The sequence below is a fragment of the Schistocerca cancellata genome, chromosome 9 (assembly GCF_023864275.1).
Source record: "Schistocerca cancellata isolate TAMUIC-IGC-003103 chromosome 9, iqSchCanc2.1, whole genome shotgun sequence".
Taxonomy (NCBI): Eukaryota; Metazoa; Arthropoda; class Insecta; order Orthoptera; family Acrididae; genus Schistocerca; species Schistocerca cancellata.
This window is the reverse complement of record NC_064634.1, coordinates 246512291-246524519: the sequence shown is the minus strand read 5'-3', so window position 1 is coordinate 246524519 and position 12229 is coordinate 246512291. Positions and strand designations below refer to the sequence as shown.

Genomic DNA, 12229 nt, shown 5'->3' with positions numbered 1-12229 from the left:
TTTAGAACGCCATTTATCCGTTAAACATCCACACTCACCAGAATCCGTTCCCATCACCATTTTTGGACGGGAACTTTGATCAATTAATTTAATTCATAAATTACACACATAAAAAATAGTTTTGCATCACCTCGGTTCCGAGAGTTCCGGAACCTGTATAGAAAATTGGAATAGAGATCAACATAAACATCATTTCCGCCTTTTTTATTACTCACGAAACCAAACATTACATGTTGTACCACCATACAGCGAGACCTTCAGAGGTGGTGGTCCAGATTGCTGTACACACCGGTACCTCTAATACGCAGTAGCACATCCTCTTGTTTTGATGCATGCTTCTATTCGTCGTGGCGTACTATCCACAAGTCCATCAAGGCATTGATTGTCCCACCCCTCGATGGCGATGAGGGATAGATCCCTCAGAGTGGTTGGTGGGTCACGTCGTCCGTAAACAGCCCTTTTCAATCTATCCCAGGCATGTTCTCTGCAATGAATCAAAAGCTGTATATTTAATAGGATCGTCCCGCGTAGACAGCAGCAGCAGTTTAACAGGTAAATTCGATGATGGATGGGGTGACCCGTTAGGAATGCTATTCTGGGGAGCATTGCGAAATCTCTTTCTCAGAACTGGACCGCACTGCAGCTATGCAACATCGGTGCCTAGGTGACTTCTATATCGGATGAAGTCTGTGGGGCTTTTATAGTTCATATTTTTTTCTCTGTTGGGGTGTAGAGAATAATGATGATAGCATGTTGGGCTGATTGATTTCAATGGATGCGGATCTGCTTCGGACTGTAGTATCTGTATCTAGTTTGGAGATGTACCACATTGCGTGTATTTCCACCGAATGGTCAAAACACGGTCCTGTTGGACTAGCTCAAGTCGTTCTGTTTCTACACGGGTTGCAGAAGGTGGTGGATACGTCTTTCTCTGACTTCTGCTCAGTTCTGACTTAAATTGGAATGATCACATGCGGGAAGCTGTAGAAATTGGAGCAGTTGCAAGATGCATAGGGGGTGACTAAAACCACATTGGAATTTTACTGTAGCAGCTAGGTTCGGGAAAGGTGACTCGTTTCGACGTATGAGAGTGCCAGAAATTTCACTGAGTAGTGGTTGTAATCATTAAAGGAAGTGTGTATGCATCTATAGAGCCAAGACCACTTGTGACTGTAACGACAGCAGTTGTTGGGATCGGGTGTTTTAACATCTGGCGTTTTGTAAGACGATCGCCGTCTTGGTATTTGTCTGGAAAACCCACGTGATTCGTGGGTAACGCCATACATGGATTTGTAAAGCAAGTATAACTTTTAACATGGATACTTGTGTGCATCTGTAGAACCAAGACTGCTTGTGACAGTAGCATGCAGTAGTTGTTGTCATCAGGTTTTTCTAACATATGAGATGATTACGGCTCTCTTTCTAAGACACAGTGGTATCACTCACAAGAAAAACATGAGACATGTCCACCCATCGCTGACTTTCTCTCAGTATTCTTTTGTATCGTAGGTAATCGGTTATTGACGAAGTATTATACTTAGTACTGGGGGTGCACGATAGGTTCAGCCTCAGGCTTATAAAGTATGTGTTTGTGTACCGACATATGCAAAGGAAATGACTATGTCTCTTGATAAGGAAGTTGTGGATTTGACGTCTAGTACTGTGATAGAAAAGGGAAGAGTATGTAAAGTTATAAGAATGGTACTGATATTTCTATTTTCAGAGTCATAGCCATCAACAGGTTTTTTTCCGATACTCCACTCATTGTTGAATGTAGTTCAACTGATACCACAACCATAACATTTAGTTGTAAGTACAGGGATGAAATATATATGTGACCGATTTCTTAGGATGATTGATTCTACCTGTGCATGCTCGGCCTGCAGCGCCGGTGACCTTTGCGGGGGTGATTTACGTTTACCTTTAATGGTAGGAGCTGTCAGAGTACAGAGGCCTGTTGGATTGTAGGAATGTAGATGACTTAAGGTGTTGTCCTCTGGACTACCGAATAGCGAACTAATACTAGGTATGAGTTAGTGAACATTCGTAATTGGGTGGAAATTTGAGAATGAATATGGAGGTATGTTTGTACTGGACCGTTATTCCCTCCCATGTAAATTGTTTGGTTGAGTGCTACTGCACATTTCGCTCCTTTATTTAGTTGAGAGAAGATCGATTGTGGGGTGTGCATCTATCATGTGGAAGACACGTTTGCTGGTTCTCTAGACATGAGAAACATCTTAGATGACCTTGTAAACTATAGAGATGATTTCGAATCTGTTACATCATCGAAATCGGTATTCATGGGTGGAAATAGCATTTTTCGTCTGTTTGTTTCTACACTCATGCTCATAAATTAAGGATAATTGCAGAATGTGGTGCCACACAACGTGTCACTACACAAAACTGGCGCTAATAGCATAGGCACATAGGGAACACACACGACACAGAGTAAGTCCATGGTATTGGTGATAAGTTGAAAAAACCGTCCCAGAACACAAATGCTACAAAACGCCACTGTTTCCTGCGCATGTACCCTGACATCAATATAGGATGTAATCACCATGCACATGTAGACAGACCGCACAATGGGTTGGCATACTCTGGATCAGGTGGTCGAGCAGCTGCTGAGGTATAGCCTCCTATTCTTGCACCAGTGCGTGTCGGAGCTCCTGAAATGTCCTAGGGGTTTAAAGATGTGCAGCGATATGTCGACCGAGAGCATCCCAGACGTGCTCAATGGGGTTTAGGTCTGGAGCATAGGCAGGCCATACCATTCGCCTGATAACTTCTGTTTCAATGTGCTCCTCCACGATTGCAGCTCAGTGGGACCATGTGTTATCATCCATCAGGAGGAAGGTGGGACCCACTGCACCCCTGAAAAGGCAGACATACTGGTGCAAATTGATGCCCTGATACACCTGACCTGTTACAGTTCCTCTGTCAAAGACATGCAGGGGAGTACGCTCACCAATCATAATCCCACCACAAATCATCCGGAAGGCGGGAATTTACAACATACCGTGTCAATGTGGTATGGTCTATATAGGACAGAGAACACGTACAGTGGAAAAGTGTTGTACAGAACATCAACGTTGCACTCGCCTACTGCAACCCAGTAAGTCTGCAGTTGCAGAAGATTGTATTTCTAATGGACATTCAATGGAGTATGACAAAACTTCGATTCTGGCCACTGCAACAACTTTTTGGGACTCCATTATCAAAGAATCAGTTGAAATACGCACTGCGGGAAATCTAATGTACCATGACAGTGGTTACCAATTGAATAACACATGGAATCCAGTCATTTCCGAAATTTGCTCGAGACGAAGACGCCAGAAGACTTCGATAGCTGCGGCCAGCAACAATACTGACGGCAGCTGGGTAGTGCAGTTCCATCAGCGAGGATGCTGCCGCTGGGCAGTGTGCTCCTTCTGTCTTCGCCATTGCAACGCATGCACAGCAGTACTATCAGCTCACTATATAAGCTGGAGCGGAGAACATCTTCGTCAGTCCTCGTTCGGCTCACCTGAAGATGGCTGGCAGTTGTCCAGCCGAAATATCGTGTAATGCAGTTTACGATGACTGGCTGCAAGCCTGAAATCTTTTTGAACGAGGCTACCTGTAGTATTCCGTGGCCATCTGCAGGCACTGATGGTGATATATCGTTCTTCTAGTGGTGTTGTACTTAGTGGACTTCCCGTACTGTAGCGCCTGGACACATTTCATGTCTACTGGAATCATTGCCATAATCCTGAGATCACACTTTGTTGCACACAGAGGGCCCATGCTATGACCTGCTGTATATCTTCAGAATTATGTTGTGTGAGTGATCGGTAGGATACTGCTGTGTGCGAACCATGTGGAGTTATATACACTCGGTGAAGAAATGTGAGCATGCATGCATGTCCGGACCAGAAAGAGTAACGCGTTTGTACTGGGGGGGGAATGAGCCAGTCTTTGCACAACAGTTCTGTGAGTGACTTCAATCTACTGACGGCTTTCTGATGTAAAAGGGATGATTTTGTATGGTTGAGGATATGAACTGTATGTTTACTACATTGACACGGTACACGGTGATATATTGCTGGGTTGGAGATCGGTTTCATGCTCTAATATTCAAGCTCCTGTCCTCAGTGGGAGAGCAATGTAGTTGAGTAAGAGTCTTTCCATATTTTACGATATGTATAGCACTTTGCGAGTTGTAGTTGTAGGTGCAATATGGTGATCAGTGTAAAATAGTTTATTGGTGCTGAATGTCACATCTGTAGAAATAAAGAAAAGGTGGATGGAGCTTCCCTAGGACTGAGGAGCATCGTGACATATAGCAGTGTGAGCATAGGCATACAAAATTTTTTTCAGGTGCTGTACAGATATAAAAGATAGCTGCACTGTTTGTGTAAAATGTGTATATATTGCATTGTAAAGTTACTGTGACGTATGTTGTGTAAAATGTGTATCTATTGCATTCTAAAGTTTATGTTGTGGCATGACCAGAGAGGATGACTGTGTGTCCTATCATGATGGACATATAGATTCAGCACATCAATAACCATGAGGGTATGAGAGAGATTTTTTACGTGGAAAATTATGTGCGCTATAGATACTAAGATTCATTCCAGAAGCACAGCCGTCAAGAGGAGACATTACCTGTACATCAATCAGTGTCAGACTGTAGCAGCAATCGTAACATTTAATTGTAGTTACACAGGTAAATATGCTCTTCGATTCCGATAGTCTTGTGAGTCTTGGATGTGTTTGATCATCTGTTGACAACTTTGCAGGTTTAACTGTCAATGCAATTTAGCGGTCTGTGCAAAATAATTTTACCACTGAAAGTCCCATCTGCAGGAAGAAAGTAAAGGTTGATTGTGCTTTGATACCAACAGGATGAGTAATTCAGCTGGTAAATACGATAAGAGCCAATCATAATACTCAATTCATTCACATCCTTTGTGCTGGGATATAGGAGCCTCTTCATAGCAGTGGAAACATTTGCATGTGTGTTGAAAGCAGCAAGGGTAACACGTGATGAACTGGGGTATCACATTAGGACCGCTGGGAAGAGTGGATTCAATGTTATTCTGCGCTATCTTCGTAAACAGGTTCTGATAGGGCAAGAATTTCTGTGCATACAAGGTGAGACATCACAAAAAAACCTACAAAAGCACATGTTAAGTATTTCTGCAATTTACTTGAGTTTGACTTGCTTATTATTTTAGATGGCCATGTGGCTTCAGTATGACATTGAGAACATTGGTAGATGCACTTGCGATGGTAAGTAGCTATGTGTGGCAATGCGTCAGCCACACATCACGCATGGTCCATTAGAATCCCTAGGGAGAAAGCAGTTTTTGCTATTCTGGAAAGGATTTCTGCAGTGTCTTCACCAGACCGCAGGTAGAGGGAGGGTAGTAGTGAACCCATGCGCATGCAGCCCAGCTTGGATTGTCTGCACTCTGTAAATAAGTCTTTGCTGCCATCCAGTTGTGACAGCAATGGTGCCTAGGTGAACACGTATTTCGAGAGGAATTTCTTAGGTACCAAGTATGAAAGGGATGTCACTGCCTCATGTGTATGGACATCTGTGCGTGGTTTGACAACTGACGGCCACGTCACTTTGCTGGGCTGTCAGTGTCCTCCTGTGCAGTTTAGTGGACAGGGCGGGGTGGGCAGTGTCTGCGTACGTTGTTTGTGTGTCTGTTGCATACTCTATCCAGCAGCTTAGTGTAGGCTGAGTCATTTTCGCGTCATTCTCCCCGCCCCCCTCCCTCCAGACCCCTGTCTTGGATTTCATCACAGGGATGACAGCACACTCTGGTGGCAGTATTGTGTACTAGGTTAGTTGATCTCGTGGTGGAGACATTGTCAATAAAATAAAAACTTATGTCCAGCACAGGCAGAGTAGTTTTCCCACCATTTCCCCTCCACCACCTTGGATTACATCATGAAATGGACGACAGCACTCTCTAGTGGTGGTCCAGACCTTGTGGTGAACACACTCTTTGCCGCCATTTTGGATAATGGCACTTGCATCATCAGCTGACATCATGAATGCCATCTTTTATTATGTCACGGAATGGATGACCATGCCCTCGGTTGGAGTGTAGACCTCCTGGTGAACACACTGGATGGTGCTACTGTCTCTAATTATTTAAATAAAGACTGGTGCATGGTTTTGACAGTTGACAATTAGCAAGCACATTTGCAGAGTCTCTTACGTGGATTATTATTTTGACAATTTTCGAGTTGTTTGGCTCTCTGGACGCAAATGTATTGCACTATTTACGAGTAGTTTGTTAGCCTATAGGCTGTGCAATGTGCTATTTTGACAGTTAACAATTAGCAAGTGGGTGTGTAGAGAATTATACATGAATTATTTAGGAGTAGTTTGCAGGTCTGTATGCTGTGTGGGATGTCAGAGTGTGTGTTCTGTATCACTGTGATAAATATAACTCATCCCTAAATAAATTGTTCCAAAATAAATACACTCCTTCCTCTCTCCAGCAGCCCAGTGCAGGCTGAGTCCTTTTCCCACAAATCCCTAGGAGGAGGTGGCAGTAAGGTGACTGAGGTTAGTCCAAGTATCCTTTCTTTCCCGCCATTTCCATAGCTTAGTAGAGATACAGGAACTGACCTTTCTTTACTACCAAAATTCAAACTTAACACCAGTTCCTAGGAAGAGGTGGCAGTTGGGTGACTTAGGTTAGTTGAGGTAGCCCAAGTGACCTATCTTCTCACGATTTTCTTAACTTAGTATATGTGCGATGCATTATCCTGTTAGAATTTGAACTTCCCGCCATTTTTTCGGTGAGAGGAGGGGAGGGTGACTTAAGTTAGTGGATGTAGCCCAATTGTCCTATCTTCCCACAAAAATTCAAACTTCCTGCCATTTTCTGGGGAGCGGACAGGTTAGTGGAGGTAGACCAATTGTCCTATCTTCCTGCCAAAAGTTCAAACTTCCCACCAGGGGAGGGTGTGGCAAGAGGGTGTGGCACTTACATCATCATCTGATGTCACAGCCGCCATATTGGATGATGTCAAGTGCTGTTGCAATGTCTACACGCCGCCATCTTGGATGACGTCATCGCCGCCATCTTGGATACATCTGGCAAAAATATAGAGTGGGCCAGAAACCACTTTGCCCCAATACTAACGTCTTTCCTTTCATGTCTTGTATGATAATTCCATGAGTCATGTTAACTAATTACATACTCACAGCAAAGAGAACTTTTCTTATGTTAGCCATTTCTAGGACTCTAAAAATCTATCTCAAACACGTTGTACTTTAATGTAGTTACAACATGGAAAATTAATATGTAAACGTTCTTTCACTTGTAATCAAGTTTGCACTGTCACGCAGGTCTTTCAATAACGATCATAAACTACATACTCGATCATCTGCACACAATAAACGGAATAAAGGTTCGGAATTCAGTATTTCCATCACGCGACCAGTCGGCCATCTGCATGGTTAAACCCTGAAAACACAACTATCGGAAATCTCACAAGTGCCAAACCAAGCACAGAAATCACCCATCATGTTGAGAGAGCATAATGACTTGCGAATGCAGTCATACAGTCGTTCTAATAATCGTCCTAGTTGGAGATGACACTTGTACGCACATTCAAGGTCACCTCCTACTCGTGCACGTTACTGCGTGAAATATTTGTATTTGCGGAATCATCTGTCGCTACTCATATGCTGTTTCATGGACTCTGAGCAGTGTCAGAAAAGCGATAGTATTCCAAAAGTACTGTATTACATCAGAAGTGAACACTTGCGCCGCGCGTTCATTCACGTAACCTGCCTCTCAGGCAACCTACTAGCGACTTATCGTTTCGAGCGCGCCAACACATTAGCTGGTGCACTCTACACTGAACAGTAGATGTATCCGATTCTCAAAATTAATAAGAACATATCAATTGAAGCAGAGGAATCTGTCTATTAGGTATTGTCTTCTATTGCCTTCTTTCGATCACTATTAAAACAAATAGTTCTTAAGCTGAAGCCTTAAGAACTCCTGGGTCTGTTTTATGTCTTTGTGTGATATCTTGACCTATTGCATAGCAGACCCATACAGGGATTTCCCTTCGGCGTAGCCGTTCCGAGCTTAAGATCTGCCTACGCGAAGAATTTTCTACAACAATGAAGATCTTTTCTGTGTTCCCTCGCAAACGCCACGCCCATATAACTTCCGGCTTCTTAACTGTCCCTTCCGTCTCTTAAAGAACTCATCGCCTTCATTATGACGCTAGGCGGCGAAATACTGATACCGAGTTATTCAGTTTCTTTTACAAAAATATTAGTTTCTTTTACAAAAATATTTTAATAAAAAACACAAAAATATGTTTCGTTTGTCTACTGTAAGAGTGAAAATACTGCAATTTTTAAGACCCCTTCCTTTTAGCAACAAAAACTGAAAAACGCAGGACGTGGTAAATGCCATAGGGGTATCGGCAAAAACGAGGTAAGTGTAAATGAACGAAATCTCAAGCATTTATCAGCTTTGTGGACAATTAACATTTTACAGACGCATTTTGCGGACATACTATCCTGTGATGAAATTATTTTTAATCCTTATTTTAATTCTATAGAGTGCAAGGCAGTTTTAATTAACTAACTGTTCGAAACATGTTCCGTACTTCCAAATACGGCAACATCTTTGCCCGCATCTCGTGGTCGTGCGGTAGCGTTCTCGCTTCCGACGCCCGGGTTCCCGGGTTCGATTCCCGACGGGGTCAGGGATTTTCTCTGCCTCGTGATGGCTGGGTGTTGTGTGCTGTCCTTAGGTTAGTTAGGTTTAAGTAGTTCTAAGTCCTAGGGACTTATGACCACAGCAGTTGAGTCCCATAGTGCTCAGAGCCATTTGAACCATTTTTTTGGCAACACCTTTTGCAGTTCTCTTTTCTTATCAGCTGACAACATGGTTTTGCATTGTTGTGACTGTGAAACAAAGTTATTTATTATGTCAGTGGTAATCCCTTTCTTGAGAATCATTTAGGTACTCCTGTCTTCAAGTTCGCTAAACATTGTTCTAATCTTGACGAAACCAGGTGCAACTGTTTTCACTAGAATCCAACTGCATTATTTCCGTTGTGTTAATACGTGCATCGGCTACTATTTTAAAATTAAATAAAAGTCCTCAGACTGGAACATATTAATCACAAAGAGATTGTTAGGTGTCGCATTCTCCATAAGTTTTGACACTGTGCCATTCTTCCAGCCTCTTATGTTTTTCAGTCTGGGCAAAATCTCCGTCACGCGCTGGAAACAATTACAAAGCTCTGTGGCGCTTAGCCCGCTGTGGGCCGGCACATACGGCTCATGCCATTGTCTGGGCGTTACATGCACTACTACAAATGATTGTAGCGCTAGTCCACGCTAGCCTAGCTCGGTTTTTCGGGTCTAGCTAAAAATTTTTTTTTTTTTTTTTTTTTTGGCACTTAGCCCGCTATTGGCTTCCACTCTACACGTAACGTTCAGACATCCGCCTGCCTAGTGTTATTTTAAGAGCTCACTCTTACTTTCTTTGGATTACGGTGTAAATAGTTTATTTCACGCCGTCACCTCATGGGTGGCGTCGAATTTTTCTCTTTAAATTTTGGTGAAACCTTTACCTACTACTATTACTAAAACTAAACTAAACTCCTCCCGCACAGGCCATGAAGGCCCAAAGGTACCGATTGGCTGCCATGTCATCCTCAGCCCACAGGTGTCACTGGATGCGGATATGGAGGAGCATGTGGTCAGCACACCACTCCCCCGGCAATGTCAGTTTCCGAGACCGGAGCCGCTACTTCTCAATCAAGTAGCTCCTCAGTTTGCCTCACAAGGGCTGAGAGCACTCCGCTTGCCAACAGCGCTCGGCAGACCGGATGGTCACCCATCCAAGTGCTAGCCCAGCCCGACAGCGCTTAATTTCCGTGATCTGACGGGTACCGGTGTTACCACTGCGGCAAGGCCGTTGGCCACTACTATTACTACCAAACGTAAAAAAAATGGAAAAAGGGGAGGGTGGAGGATACATCTATACAATAGTACGCACTATCTGAAAAATTTTGATTGGGACACCCTACAGAGGGACGAGGAGAAAGAAAGAAAGAGATAGAGCGAAACAGAAAGAGGGGGGGGGGGAGAGAGGGAGAGAGAGATAGGGGCAAGGAATGAGAGATCAGCGGTTTGCTCGATTTTTGCGGTTCTCCCCAGCAGCTGCCGCCGGTCATTCATCTGGAAAAATGAGCAAATGTTCAGGAGTGTATTAATTTTTTAAACATGCAGCGTCTGTCCCACATAAAATTCGGAGTAATCACCAGGGCGACCAGGGAGAATGAGGTACGAGGCACTTCTACAGGTAATGACGCCAACTGTGAGCACAGAGAATGTCCGAGGGCGCGTTGAGCACCGATGCAGCCAAAAGCGACGCGCTGAGCGCCCTACCGTCACGGCAGCTGCACTGGATCGCAGATATTTCTGTACCAGACGGAATCTCCCGCGTGCAGACTAGAGTGACATTCTGAGAGGATTCCGGAGCCGGCTCGTCCGCGACCGGGCGACGACAATTCCCAGAAAGCGGGCAGCCGCGCCCCTACCCTGAGAGAACGATCCTCGCAGCAGGTGTGGCTCGACATGACGTCTGACTGGCCATGCTCGCTATTGTTCTCGTTAACTGTACTGTGACCGACGCCACTCGCATGCATAACCCGAAACAACTACACTTGGCACACAAACCACAAAACGTGTGCGATCATTACATCTGGTCAGGTTTACGTCTATGAAATTACATTAGTAATAATAGAACGTTGCTTTTCATGACGGTATTCGTGGAAGAGCAACGTGAATTTTAGGAGAATCGTCGGTAAGAATTAGTGTTTAAAGAAGGGGGTACAGAAGTATTCTGATGGGTATTTCAAGTTATTTTAGGCTGCAGATACTACGATTCAGTTGGATAGGAACGGAAATCCCTAAACTGGGAACGGCGAAGCTGGAGAGGCAAAACCAGGCATCTGTGAAGAGTCTTTGGGTAACAAAAGACACATTTCAACTGCTTCGTGAAAGAAGAAGTAATAACACCTTCAGGTAAAGAGGAGACTTCAGAAATATACATCACTTATGAAAGGAATCAATAGGAAGTGCAGGGAAACTAAAGTATTAACGTTGCAGGGATATAAGATGAAATTGCTGCGGACCACAGATTCAGTGCATACAGAAGTCCAAATAACTTAAGGTGAAATTAAAGACTAGAACGTTAAAATTAAAGGCGCAAATGAAGTTCCGTTGTTAAACGTATAGAAGAGAGAAGACAGATGGAAACAGTACACTGAGGGCCTCTAGAAGGTGAGGAACTGATTACAGAAGGCTTGACACAAGAAGAAATGGGTGTTAATTCGGAAGACATGAAGGATATGGTATCACAGTCACAATTTGAAAGAGCTTTTTACAAGATCTGAGATCAAGTAACACAGAGGGCATACATAATATACCTTCAGATATCCTAATTTTTTTGTGCCAAATAAACAATTATTCAAGTTATTATGTAGAATCTATGAGTCTGGAGGTAAACCACTGAATTATCGGAAGAATATCATTCACACAATCCCAAAAACAGTAAATGCAGCAAACGGAGTTAAATGCGAGTACTATCGCTGAGTCATCTTAACAGCTCATGCATCCTAGCTGCTTAAAAGGACAATAAACAGAAAGGTGGAAAAGAAAGTTTAACATCTGTTACATGACGATCAGTTCAGCTTTAGTGAAGGGAAGGATATCACAGAGGCAGTTCTGGCGTTGGGGTTAATAATGGAGCAAGACACTTTCATAGGATTTATCGATCTATAAAAAGTGTTTTATAACCTAAAATGCATAAAACTTGAAGAAAAATATATATTCCTGAAGGAGAAGTTGAGTATTATGCGAAGTACTCAAGAACAAAGGAAAGAATACGTCTGGAGGACGAGGGAAGATATACTCGGATAAGAAATGGCGTAAGATGTGTATAGAGTGCTCATACAGTTATGATTAACTTGTACACCGGCAAATCATTGATAGAAATAAAAGTTAAGGTGTAGGGTCAAAATTCGGGGTTGAAGAGATATCAGTGACAGAGAATGTTGATGACATTGTTGTCCTCGCTCAAAGCGAGAATGAACAACATGACCCGTTAAACATAATAAACGCTGTAACAACCATATAATCCAGACTGAGAGTACATCGAAGAAAGACAAAATA

The 12229-nt window shown here is 43.3% G+C and overlaps 1 pseudogene; it reads right to left on the bottom strand.

Annotated features, from left to right (window-relative positions):
* Nucleotides 1-9855: 9855 nt before the first annotated feature.
* Nucleotides 9856-9973, bottom strand: LOC126102544 (5S ribosomal RNA; annotated as a pseudogene).
* Between the last annotated feature and the right edge of the window lie 2256 nt (nucleotides 9974-12229).